The 13,918-nt window shown below is 36.0% G+C and overlaps 2 pseudogenes across 2 annotated transcripts; both read left to right on the top strand.

The window, feature by feature from the left end:
* The first annotated feature begins 2,165 nt into the window (after positions 1–2,165).
* LOC149899974 (uncharacterized) lies at positions 2,166–10,176 on the top strand (annotated as a pseudogene). Its single transcript, XR_016457788.1, has 2 exons — positions 2,166–4,380; positions 7,256–10,176. The product of XR_016457788.1 is annotated as an uncharacterized LOC149899974 (transcript).
* Positions 10,177–10,540: 364 nt separating this feature from the next.
* LOC149899973 (uncharacterized) lies at positions 10,541–13,681 on the top strand (annotated as a pseudogene). The gene is made up of 2 exons (XR_016457817.1): positions 10,541–11,048; positions 11,338–13,681. The product of XR_016457817.1 is annotated as an uncharacterized LOC149899973 (transcript).
* Positions 13,682–13,918: the final 237 nt, after the last annotated feature.

The following is a 13,918-nucleotide window of genomic DNA, read 5'->3' as shown; positions in this document are numbered from 1 at the left end:
AAAGCACAGAGTTTATGAAAAATTAAATGTAATTGATGAATTTCTAGTTGGCTAGTAAAGGTAATAATTACAAAGCATTGTTATCAGTAGAACATAATTTTATATGGTAAAAAAGTATTACAGCAATTAACAGTCATAAGATTTTTTCTAAGATTTAAGTATATCATTCGGTCGTTTCGTCATTTTTAGTCGGACAGAAGTAGTCGGAGATTTAGTATTTCGGGCAGTAAATATTATATTTTTAGTAAGGACATTTTTAAATTTATTATCGGAGCTTTTATTACTACCCCAAAGATTCTATGGGATATGATTCTATGGCATAGAAGATCCAAGAACACCAGAGGAGATAGAATTACAATTATAATTAAATTTATTTATCGCTAAAAGCGAATATGTTATAAGATAATTTCAAGACGCGAATAATAATGCACAGACTTTGTATGTATACCATGTCATAACGAGTAGGCTTATTACTTCATGGACCGAATTAAAAGAAAAACTTACCCAGCACTTCGGGAGACCCGCGATCTGAAGAGTGTATTAGAGTTAGAAGATTTTAAATTAAAGCACGGCGAAATTTATATGCAGTTTTGCCATAGAATCCAAAATGTAAAAAGTTCATCATTTTCAAAGGTAACCCGCTTCACGGATGAAGGAGTCAAAGCCGCAAAAATGATTATATATAGAATCTCCTCTAGAATACAGAAATTGACAATCATGGGTAGACCAGATGCATGTCAGTTGACCTTCAAGCAGCTGAACTCAACCATCACAACACATATGTCTTATGAGTTCAGGGGTGAAATCTTTTCCATGGGTCTAGTAGCATTCAAGTCTAAAGAATCATTCTCAGAGAAGTTATCACTGGGCTTACAGAGCCCTGCATTTGTCAACAGCTTGAAGATTAGTGTTGCGGCTGGTATGGCGTTAGCCCTCACCTCACCACTATAGTGTAGTCCTCCCTTAGATATGCTGCATACAAAGCAACGAAACAGGAGATTGAAAATGCCTAGTACTACACCTACACACACACACACACACAGTAGTACACAGCATTAAATGTTCTCCTATACAACCTCTCGGAGGACAGGATCCGGATCGTAAGGCTAAGGGGTTGTACAAATTTAGAAAGCGCCCTTAGCGTAGTAACGGAAGAAAGAAATTTCATGCAGCAATACAACGCAAAGACTAATAAGCCAAATCTACGTCAAGGTCAAGGTCGCGGTGCGAGATAAGAAATAATAATTTGTTATCGTTTCAACGTGAGAGAGCAGGACGGCACATGTAGGCCACCCCGACAATAGGTTCAAGCAGGTAATTAGTAGTAGTAAAATTGACACAAAAAATACCAAAAACAATTTAGTTTTCCCTCGCTTGTCGTTGTGATCACTACTTTTTGCTGTTGTCAGTGTTTCTCGAGTTTCTTGTAGCCATGCCTACTCGGTATTCCTCGCAAGAAATTTGCGACATACATTTTGTGTATGGATTTTGCAACGGAAGTGCTGCCGCTGCCGTGAACGAGTATCGCAGAAGATTTCCAACAAGACCTACACCCAGTCGTCAAACTTTTGTTAATGTAAATCTAAGTTTGGCGGAAAAAACCTGTGAACGAACGCTTTCGGTTAGTGAGTCCGGAGGACGAGGAAGAAGTGCTCCGATTAATCTACGCTGACCCAAGACTAAGTGTGAGGAGGATTGCAATCCGACTAGGACTGTCTGTTTGGGCAGTATGGAGAATTTTGAAACGCGAAGGACTGCATCCCTATCACTTTCGTCGTGTTCAAGAAGTCACAGAACCAGACCATGCAGTGCGCGCTACATTTTGCTCGTGGATCCTTAGAAGTGTGCAACAAGACCCACAATTTTTAAGAAAAATAATGTGGACTGACGAAGCAAAGTTTACAAGAGCGGGCATCGTCAACCATCGGAACGAACATTTATGGATGGAGGAAAACCCACGAGCAGTACGACCAAGCACATTTCAGCATGAATTTTCGGTGAATGTTTGGGCAGGTATCATCGATGACCAACTAATTGGACCCATTGAACTTCCGCAAACATTAGATGGACGGGGATTTTTAGAATTTTTAAGAAGAAATTTTTCGCTATCTCATATCTGCTAAAAGTGACCACTTTTAGCAGATTTGAGACACATAACTATGCTGTAAATATTTTATAAGAAATCTTCTCTGTATAAATTAACCCCTATGGTAAAATTTCCGGCAAATGAAAGGAATCTAATAAATATATATAATATAATATAATGAAATATCGTTTATTTCAGGCAATATTTACATTACAAGATGTCCTCCTTCATGAAGGTTGACAGATGCAAATAAAGCAAATTTTTGTTAAAACAAATTAAAAACTTACAGCGCTAGTGACTTCCGGAAGTTTTCACCTTAATTTTGATGATGGCAAATTTTACTGTAACAAATAAACAAATTGCCCGATTCAATCCGGTGTTTTTCCAAAAATCCTTAAATGAAGTTCTAATTATTTTTGTAAAAAATGAATTATTTCGTCGATGTCTGCGCCGCGCCGCCCCGGCCGCGCCGTCTGCGTCTAGTATAAGATTCACTTTGCGCTATCGTTCGCGGCGAAATTGACCGGCCTGCGCCGGCCCGCCGTTTGCGTTGCGCCTAAGGGTACTTTTCCTTCAACTGCGGCCTTATTTTTCCACTCTGTATAGGTATATATATATTGCTTGATTTATCTAATGCTTCATGAGACAGTGTAAAGTTGACAACATGTGTGAATTAAGGAGGGCCTTTAATCGAATGCAGTTAAATTTCCAACTAATATCAGATTTGTACACACGGCCACAGATCAAGCTAGTTACGCATCCACCCCAACCCTCTGTATTAGGTTGAGCAATAGCTTTCCGCTGGCCTCAGCAAGACCACCGGAGAGTTCTTGCAATTTAGCATAAGCATAGCAGTTATTGAAAAACATTTATTTCGCAATAAGGTATCGATTGTATCATTGCATGTAATTCTGGCATTAACATTTGTGACTCCAAATCGTCCACTTGTTATAATTAAGTAATTAAATAAGTTTAATTTTAATTTTATTTTATTTTATTTTTTAAAAAAGTCAAATCGCTCCCGCAAAGTTTAACTAGCTTCCCAAAACCAGTATAAACAGGACTCATGCGTTGTTTATTATCGTAGACGACTCGGCGCCCGGCGAGGCCCTAGCAAGTTCCGTTTATTGGTACTGGTTTTGGGTAACTTGATCTGAAACTTTGTGTACTTTTGCCACTTACTTATTATATTTTGTCATTTCAGACAAGAAAATACAACGACGCTGGCGAACAGCAAGGGACACTTACCAGAAAGACAAGATATCTGAAAAAAATCAGCCATCCGGCTCTGGGAGTAAGAAGAAGAAGAAGAAATATTCTTACTATGACATTTTGACTTTCTTAGACAGTACAACGGAAACTGCTGGAGAAGAGTCACTCTGTGAAGAAATGTCTGAACAAAGTAATTTAGAAACACCTAATGAGTCCACGCAACCAGATACTTCACGTCAAGAAAGTTCTCACCCAACATCAAAACAAAAACAAGTAAAATCTAAAAAGCAAGCACCATCTGAATTTGAGGCACAGTTATTAGAATGCTTAAAGTCTAATCAACTGGAGCTATAAAGTGAGGATTTGGCTTTCTTTCAGTCTCTGCAGCCTTCATTAAAAAGATTCACTAGATATCAAAAACTAATGTTCAGAACAAAAGTGTTAAATATAGTTATGGAAATGGAAAGTCAAACACAACCTGCATACTACAGTCCCATACCTACAACAAGTTCTAGTGCTTTTACTGAGCTTGACAGTTTGTCACCGATAAATCAAGATTACCAAACCAATAGTATAATCCAGGATACTTCGAGTCTTAACGACAATGCTATTAGTTCTGCTGCAGTGAATGACAATGAAACTCTTATTTCGACTGAAAGCGGCCTGTTTAATATCACGTCTTATGACGTAATTTATACCCCAGCAACAACATCATCTACAGGCGAAAGTAATGTCAACGCTCAGGATACAAATTTACAAAGAAATGAATGATGTAAAATTTGATTTTTTAATTTATGAATAAAACTCTTTTTATTAAAATGAGTACGATTAACTTTTTTTCTCCAGTTTCTCTCTAATTGTTTGTTTAGTCATATGAGTGCGGTTGTACACACGGCACAGATCAAGTTACTCAAATCCAGTATAAGCGGGACTCCGACGGGTTACCTAAGTATGATAATACGCAAGGCGCGAGTTCCATTTATGCTGGTTTTGGGTAACTTGATCTGTGGCCATGTGTACTTTATCAGATAAAAAAAGGATTGTGTATGTAGGTTGAACGTACCAATCCCAAACCAATTAAGGTGATCACTATGGTCAAAACCGAAAAATACCTTATACATATTGAATTTTGTTGAAGAAACTGTTGATACGATTGTCTTAAAAAAATATATGTGATACTCAAGGATATAATTAACAAAGTGTATTGTTTACTTTTCATTTTAGAACGGCCTAAACATAAAAAAAATAGATACAAATCAACCCCTTTTTGAACATAAAACGCATTTTGTTAGGAAAACGGCTACATATTTATACATGAAATTTATACCAAAAAATATGTTATGATATTTGTACCAATTTGTATTGATTGTTTTTTCAATTTTCATTATTATCGTTAAATTATCGAGAAAAAACTCGAATTTATAATAAAACTCACATAAAACCTCATCTCTATTGCATATTTTCGACGAAATTTGACGGTGTCAGTTCGACTCGGACGGGGGACTGTACGTGCGGTTTTTTTTTGCAAAATAACGCTAAAATTTACCGAATTGAATGTTTTGTTAAATTAAACCAGATTGTAATAGGTATTTACATGAGCAGTTCATGCAATGAACGTTAAAAATAGGTATGTAAAGATATAAAAATCTGTTTGTAAATTAGTTTTGTTTTTGAAAGGCGTCATTGAATAATATCCAGTATTGATAATTTTTGACAGTAAAATATTATATTAGGCCGGGAGTCGGGAGATACTGACACAAAATTCCGGGTCATTTGTAACAGGATGGCGGTTCTACAGGGGTCTTAGTACGCAATGACAAAAAGAAAAATGATGGTCAGAACGCTGGTACCGGCGGACTAGTCGCGGGGGTGTTAGTCAAACTTGTCGGATAAATAGCGGAAGTCAAACGATTTGTAACACAAAAATTTTAGAATTTACCGATAGCCCATAAAAAGATGTAGGCGGTAGTGACATGCCATACTTTTCCGGTGTGACTTACAGCCCGCCATACCGACGTGAATGTGTTGATTTAAAAAAAACAATTTAACCATTTGTACCAGGCTAACTTTTGCACAGGTAACCATCGTTATGCAGCCATTTACGAAAATCGTCATGCCATTCTTTTCGGACGATTCCAAATGGTCGCCATACCGCCGAAATTCTGTAAATCAAGAAGTGACTGTACCAAGTGACGGAATAATAAAATATTAAGTGTGACGAAGGCGTTTTTATTCTACAACCCAACATTCGCGATAGTATAATAAACAAATTAGGTGTCATTATAAATATCTTTAAATGAAAAACGAAGGTTTTTTCAATATTATTTCTTTTTATTTCGTGAAGTTCAGACTATACTCTTCTGAAGATGTCAACTCTTTGGAAAATCTGTTTAATCGGAGGATTTTAATAAGATACTAGATATTAGTCGCAGTCATCTGGAGGAATCTGCTATTTGATTGAAGACTAGAGCGATCATTAAATGACCACATTTAATTGAATGACTAAAGAACAACTCGTCATCCAACAATATGCCGAACGTTCTATCCGCTCTGTTCAAAGGGTTATACCTATTACAATTCGCTAACTAGTTGGACGCAGGACGTCATAGTAATGCGTGTTAAATCAACGTTCGGCCTAGTCATCCAAACAAATATCAGATTTAATCAGATGACGGTGACATCTTATAGACACAAATAAAGGAAACAATGCTAAAAACCATAAATTTAAAGTTACAACATCATAAAAAAAAGATTTGATCGAAGCCCTCATGTTTGATCTTCAACTGTACTATATTTTTCCTGTTGCTATAATATGGTGGTACTGATTTACACACGCCACATGCATTTTTCCAAAGCCATAACAAAATACATTATCCAAGTTTGCGCCCTTATAAAACGGTCATCTAAAGCGTCAGTTGGCCAATTTTTTCCTTGCCCGCGCCAACACATATAATATGACTGTTTAACTATACCGTTGAACTTTGTAATAGACCATAGATACCGACACACCTACACTGTATTTGAACGGAAGGTATGACCCACATTGTCATTGCTATGGCTCTGGCAACCTCAGTCGCAGGAAAATCACTCATTTTGTAATGCGTTTAAAGATAAACAGTAGAAAGAAATAAACTCAGTTTAAAACACGTTACAATATTTTTGATTTGAAGCTGCTATAGTCGATAAATAGGCACCAAACTCTTAAATGGGTATAATATTTTAATGTTTAAAAATCCAAACACAATTTTTTTTCCTCATTTCAAAGATGTAAGGGATTTAAAAAATCAACCACTAACTAACTACAAAATACATAACTAGTCGAAAAAAGCACGATTTCTTGTCCGTTACCCTATTTTTTTCGGTGTGTGTAGGTTGCATACATATATTCCTACTAGGTATGTAGAGATGTACAGAGAACGCTAAATACATTTGCCTGATAGAGGCCGTTCTATAGAATTACGTCAAATAATGTACTCCATCTTTTTTATATCTGTAGGTGAGATGTTCTCCACCCTAGTCATCATCAGGTCTCCAGAATATAGTAGATTCCGAGTAGAATAAGATTAATTTTTAAATTAGTGTTTTCTTAACTGTTCCCCACTCTAGAACTTGTAATTACATGCTTAGTCATCTTAATGTCTCCAGAATGGGTCATGTAGTAGAGACCTTGCTTAATAAGGTTAATTTTGAAAGATGATTCTTCCTACATTACATTTACAACATACATAGTATACAATAGGTATTTACTATTCATAAATGTTACTGCCTCTCAGAGAAAGCATAAATTAGGTAGAAACGACTAACACATTACGATACAATACGATACATTTTACGATTCCTTAATCTTTGGTCACTTTTTCTTCAACAACGATGTATATTATAGGGGGCGGTTAAAAAAACAAATTCAAATGTAGTGACAGAATCATCAAGGTCCTTGAACCACGTAATTGCCTTAAGGACTTTTTTTGACTTTAAATTACTGTCATGTGCAAACCTATAACTTTTATCTATATTATAATAAGTAGCGTGTGATGAAAGGTAGGAATGATTCCACTTTAATGGCGACATTTTATGAGTGAAATAATCTTATTTAATGAAATTTCAACATGAAATTGAATGAAATTATGAACAATGAAATTTCAGAGTACATGACAAAATTTTTTTTTTGCACATGTAAATTTACACATGACAGTAATTTGAAGTCAAAAAACGTTTATCCTACCTGTTCAAATCCCTTTCCACTAAATAATAGCAGGAAATTAAATATTTAAAATTTAAAACTTACCTTAATGTAATAGCGAGCCTCTCAATCGGTTGTATTGTAATCCTTCGTAAACTGCTTTTTTGTAGCTTATTCTCAATTTTACACAACAGTTCATCAAAAGAACGAATGGACATTCGAAAGTAATTTTTAAATTTACGTTCATTATTTTGTAGTTTTCCAAAGCGTGTAACAAACGCCCCAGCAAGAAGCCTATTTTCAAGAAAGGGATCAACATGTACTCTTGTCTTCTTGTTTCGTCGTTGGTAAAGTATGTAAGCGACACATATTCTTCTGACATTGATCATTTTTGAACACGTCTATACCGTTACGCAGCCCGTAGAAAACTGAAACTCATGCTGCGTATGATCCGCAGCGTGAAATTTTACGCATGCGGTCCAATCCCGCGTGCGTGAGCAAATCCGCGTGACACTAAAAGCGCCCTGAAGCAATACAAACCGTCGCGGTATTAGCACTGAAACCTGAACTTTCTTGTACACTGTATATGTTCGAGGTGGTATGTGGTAGGATACTCGATAATATCCTGCTGCCGGGCTAACACTATAGCCTAAAGAATCTGTGATAGTGAGGTGCTTGTACGAGTATCCTCGAACCAAAAAAATAACTCTCCCGCGACGCGTATGCGTAAAACTCAATCGCTGTAGTGAAACGCGACCTCAAGGACGAGCTTTCTATCCAGGATCATAAGTGAATGACATGGGAGCGAGCAGACTGTGAGTAAACCTCTTCGCTCCTGTTTTTCATATTCCCTATTTTTCACAAAACCCTGACCCAAAATAGTCGGCCTAATTATTACGTTTATTTGATTTTGTTCGTTGCAATTATCATGATAATTCGTAATTTTTAGAGTTTAATTAATAATAATAATAATTTTAACTGTTAGTTATTAGTGATTTTGAGTAATATTTTTATTATATTTTGTGTTTTAATCGCTAAAACTACAAAATGGAAGAAATAAAACTTATACCTAGCGAAATATTACGCATCATCCCTAAATATGATGGTGATGAAAAATTGTTAAATCTATTTATCGCCAAAAGCGAATATGTTATAAGGTATTTCAGGACGCGAATATATATACCATGCCATGTGTATCAAGAATAGAGACACAGGTTCACTGAGGAAAAATTTTTTACTTGTCGATTTTTAAAAAAAGCCCTATGATTTACAAATTATTTTGTAAGCATATTACATTACCTTCGAGAAAAGTACTAAAAGCAATGCTGCCGAAGGCAAATTTGTCGACAGGCATAAATTTAAAAAAATTTCAACAATTACAAAACACTGTAACAAAAATGTTACCTCAAGATCGTCTCTGTACATTGATATTCGACGAAATGTCGATATCATCACAACTTCATTACAATGTTTACACAGACGATCTTGTGGTATTTGAAAATTACGGGGATGGCGAAAAGACGGACCAATTTCCAATCACGTCTCAGTTTTCAGGATTAAAGGGGTAAAAAAAATAATTAAAATACATTCATGAAAATAAACCAAAAAGCGTCAAGTGGGAATATTTCCAGCAAGTATTCGAAGCGGACAGGTCGCACGGTGAGTTGCGTCTTTTGCCCAAATTAACAAATGAATAAAATAAGGAAAATGAAAGTGAAAAATGCCGCTCAAGTACTGAGCTACAGCATGGCTGTTGCAACCGATAACCTATATAGTTGCCAGACAAAGCGTTCCTAACGAACGTGCCAATTTCATTCCATTTGTTTTATTAATAGATTAAGTGTTTGATTGCACAATGCATCTAGTTTTTCAGTGCCCAATTTACAGGGCTGCTGTGAAAAGAAATTCTCCTCATCACAAGCTGTATTCAACAGCAAGTTCTGAAAACAGTTAAATTTGTGTTAAAAAAGAATGATTCTCAACTAATAAGCCAAGCAACTAATAGAAAGGTCTGTACCGGTCAACTATTACAAACTTGATTAAGACAATCGAAGGTTTTAAGACACTCTGGCAACTGTTATTTCGAAAGTATTCCTTCGATGCAATGTAGACGCGAAACTTTAACCTGGACCCACTCGAAAACTTTTTCGGAAGTATTAGAAGTTTGCCCGTAATGTGGCACCTAATTGTATGGGATTTGAGGGTGAGGGTGAGGTTGAGTTAAAATTCATGCAAACGTAATTTGGCGCTGTACAAAAGAAACATCAGTAAAGAAAAAGGCACCAAAGAGGTAATTAATCAAGTTTGCTACCTAAATACGCAATGTCTGTTGCAAAAATGCGATAAATGTAAAAATAAAAATATTGAATACAATTTGGATAGCCAGGAACTAGTAGTTTACGAGATGTGGCAAAAATAACTAAAAGAAAGAAAAGTTTATTGCAAAAGGCATAGAGAAGGAAAAGCGGGCAATAGAAAAGCTTTTACCAGACCTGTCTCAACCGTCTGTCCTTGTGCTAGATAATGCATCCTATCATAGTACACGCATAAATAAGTCTTCAAATAGCAGCGACAAGAAAGACACTTTGAAAAAATATCCAGATAACGCATTGAAACCTGAACTTCTAAGTTTAGTAAAAAAGAACAAAGGAGAACCAGTATTTGAAATCAATCAAATATTTGAATAACATGGTCATACTGTTCTGAGGTTACCCCCATAACACTGTGACCTTAACGCCATTGAAATGATAATTTATTATGGAGCCTTGTGAAAAGACAAGTATAAGAACTATTACCAATTATAAATGAATGCTTCAAAAATATTACTGCAGAACATTGGCGAAAAGAGTGTGATCATGTGAAACATGTAGAACAATAATATTGGGAACAAGACCATTTAATTGAAGATATGCAAGAGGTTATCATAAATGTTACAGACTCGAGCACATCAAGTTCTGAAGATTACGTGTAAAGTTCCCGCTTTTACACGTAATACATTTCAAGACGCAGCTTTTGATTATGACTCTATGAGTAATCATCGATTAGTTCTCATTGGTCGGATGTATAAAAAGTGCACACATTGTGAAGCACTAAAATGGAAAGACGAAACTTTTCGAAATTTCAGACGAAATTTCAAACGAAATTTCAGACCCATTTACGAAACAGTGGAGGTGCACCAGGCCAACGACGCGGCGAGCGCGCTGCGTACGATAATGGAGGCGGTGGACGAGGTATATATCGTTTTTGATTACCTATTACCTTTTAGTACCTATAGTGATTCAATAGTTTGCTATTCGGTATAAGTTACGGAATAATAATAATACACGCCTCATTTTTATGGTCCATACATACATAAACTCACGCCACTTTCCCATGGGGGAAGACCAAAAATCACAGAACGCCATCAGCTACGATCTTAACATACCTACTTTCATTATTTGTTTTACTTCGGCAGATGCGGGAACTGTTAGTTCTAATCGCCGGTATGCCGGATCGCATGCGGCGATTGGAACAAAACTTGCATCCGCTGCTGGTATACAGGCCGGAAGATGGAGAATACATGGAAATGTGGTGAGTACATACTTGCTCAACTGTCTTTTCTTTATATCCTAGAAAGTATTTTGTATGTTCGCAAAATTACATGCAGTAAACATGATGTGATTGGGATACCCATAGGTATCCCGCTTTTATAACAATTTGCCAAAGTCAGTTACAGAACTTACCGATGGAAAGTTCAAAACCCACATCAAACTTGTCCTTATCAAAAATGCATATTTTATGATTGAAGACAAGGAAGTTTGGCAATAATAACTTCAGCACATGTGGCTTCCCTGGTAAAATTATTGGATTTTTTTTTTAGGAACCGACCCCGGCCTGCACCAGCAGCAGTGGAGCTGCTAGAACCACCGGCACGCAGCGTGTGGCAAATATGGCTCCAAGAACGTGTTGATTATGGGGAGCCCTGGTGATCGTTCTTGTCCAAGCGACTCATCAGGGCTCCCCCAATAAAGTATGAACTTTTCCTCAAGTTTTTTTTATTTTATCGCCCTTTGAATCTAATTTCCATCACACATACTATCATGAAGTGAAGACTTTCAACAGGTTTACCTGTTGAAAGGTTTACGATTATTACATTGATATTACAACAGGTTTACGATGTCGTGGATTGTTGATCCCGAACTATTAATTATAAAGGTCGAGTCTCGTCCGTTCCTGTATTCAAAATCGTTACCAGAATATTCTAATAAAATAATCAAGAATGATGCCTGGGATGACATCGCAAAAAAACTATCAGTGGACTGGGAAAGCCTAACTAATGAGGAAAAAAATAGCCGATGTATGTATATTTATTTATTTTAATCAAATTGCTACCCATCACTACCCATATACGTATATATGAATGCGAAATTGTGTTTGCTTGTGTGTTTGTTGGGATATTGATTCGTTGGTTTGTCCTTCAATCATGCCGGTTTATTGGTGCTAAACATTGAATAGGAAGTGTTAGCTGAAAATCACATTTGTACAAAAATAATCATACATTTAAATCTGTATTTACCGAATTGAAATACGCTGATGCTGAACTTGTGCGCAAATTGTTGAAATTGCACAAGTTAAAGTGACGGTGCGAGACGTATCGTTCGATGTTAGTTTTATAATGTTACCTAACGCGACCGAAAGTTTATTGGGGATGAACTTTATTCAAGACGCTGGTATGGTATTTGACTTTGACAGCAGTGTTTGGTTTATCAGGCATGATAAGGCGCCTCAGTCCATTCTTTTCGAATATAAGACGGTTCAGTCGTCATTGTATTGTTCATCTGTGAGTCTTCGTGAAGACGAAGGATCTCATCTGAATTCGGATGAACGTGACGGACTATCATCTCCTAAATACGAATGAGAATGTTTTCACTCCAGGGGGAGGACTGTTATTTCTGTCCGTATTACTCATGAAATTACGTCTTTTTTTTTTTAATTCAGTATTATGATTAAGAAATCAATTATTAATCACTTAAATACCCAATAAAAGAAAAAAAAATATGAATATTTGGTTATTTTTTTTAACAGAATAGAGATAGAGCAATAGGAAAGTTTTGGAAGAAAGGCATCCAGATGTGGAGATTAAAAAAAAATAACCGAATACCAATAATTTGGATTATACAGTGCGACCGCGACGGCCCAGAATTTATAAAGAATGTCGTCATTATTTCGAAGAAGACGTTTATCAAAACAATCGAGTACATGGAAGTATTGCAATCAAGAGTAAGTTGTGTATTTACTAGTGTGGTAATATTTAAATATTTATGTGCATAATTGGTACCTACCTACGAGTGATCGGTAGTGCTAACTTAAAAATTATTGATTTGGTTGCAAGATGGCCACGAAGCAGTCAAGACCAAACTATATGGAATGCGTCTTACAGACATGCTTTATTTGAAAATAAGAAATATGGAGATGCAGTTGTACTAGCTGACGGTGGATATATAAACCGACCATATCATCAGGCACTGAAGGAATTAGCTTCTGAAAATGAACAAGTACTCTCTGCAAAAGCAGTTGCTGACTGGTACAGTTACTGCAGAGAAACAGTAGTCATTTATGAATTAGAACATTTAGAGAGTACTGGGAAGATTGGTGGGATAAATAAAATAGTTCAAATTGATGAATCAAAGTTTGGTAGAAGGAAATATAATAGAGGGAGACATATTGAAGGCCACTGGGTTATTGGGATGATTGAAGTGTGTCCCGATACTGACAGATCAGCGGAGATATTGGTGCCACTGATTAAAAAACATGTTCAGGAAGGCTCTATCATCCACACTGATTACTGGACATGAGTTTGAGTCTTCCTGAACATGGATACATTCATAAAAGAGTAAATCATAGTGATCCCAAGAATAAATTTGCGGCACCAGACGGGACACACACCCAAAGCATAGAGCCAGTGGCGGAGTCTCAAAAAAGCATTTCGCCAAGAACATAATAAGGGAGATTTTACAGATTGGTTAATCGAATATTCATATCGAAGAAAAATTAGAATTAATCATAGAGATCCCTTTGAGGAATTATTGAATGCGGTAGAATATGTATATAGGATAAATTAGTTTAAGGATAGGTTAAGTCTATATAAGTATTAGAATAAGTTGTACAAATATAATATTTATGATACAAAGTGTGTTTTATTTAAACCCCGTTAAATATTTTTTAAGTACAGCGTAAATTAAGGAAAAAATTGTTTTTATATTTATATTTTATGTTAATAAAAGAAATATACTTTTAAACAATGTTTTCATTTATTTCATCATTATGAAATCAGAATTAGAGCACACCAATTAAATAAATAAATATTATAGGACATTATTACACAAATCGACCTAGTCCCACAGTAAGCTCAATTAAGGCTTGTGTTGTGGGTACTAGGCGACGATAAATATAATATTTAA

Source organism: Colias eurytheme, chromosome 19 (assembly GCF_061535395.1).
Source record: "Colias eurytheme isolate Ceu_HAF_F1 chromosome 19, ilColEury1 Martin Lab GWU primary, whole genome shotgun sequence".
Classification (NCBI taxonomy): Eukaryota; Metazoa; Arthropoda; class Insecta; order Lepidoptera; family Pieridae; genus Colias; species Colias eurytheme.
The sequence above is the reverse complement of the archived record's forward strand: the minus strand, read 5'-3'. Positions and strand labels throughout refer to the sequence as shown.